Below are 263 nucleotides of genomic sequence, written 5' to 3'. Positions count from 1 at the left end.
TGAAATGGCAGGGACCTATGAAAGATAAATATCGTGCAGCGCTTTTCCAACTAGGGGGTCAAATTCCAGGCGGCTTTACGGCCGCCGTTATTTTTCCGCCTCTCGGAAAGAAAAACTCCAAATGCGGCGGTAGCCATTTTGCATTAGTATTTTCCAGGTTTGGCTTTTAAAATATTTAGAGCGGTAGCCCAAAATGCGCTGCCTTCCAAACCAAAGAGCCTTGATGCATATACAAGTGTATTTGTACCCAGCTTCACACGCAC

This window comes from Fulmarus glacialis, unplaced genomic scaffold (genome assembly GCF_000690835.1).
Source record: "Fulmarus glacialis isolate BGI_N327 unplaced genomic scaffold, ASM69083v1 scaffold20054, whole genome shotgun sequence".
Classification (NCBI taxonomy): domain Eukaryota; kingdom Metazoa; phylum Chordata; class Aves; order Procellariiformes; family Procellariidae; genus Fulmarus; species Fulmarus glacialis.
The sequence above is the reverse complement of the archived record's forward strand: the minus strand, read 5'-3'. Positions refer to the sequence as shown.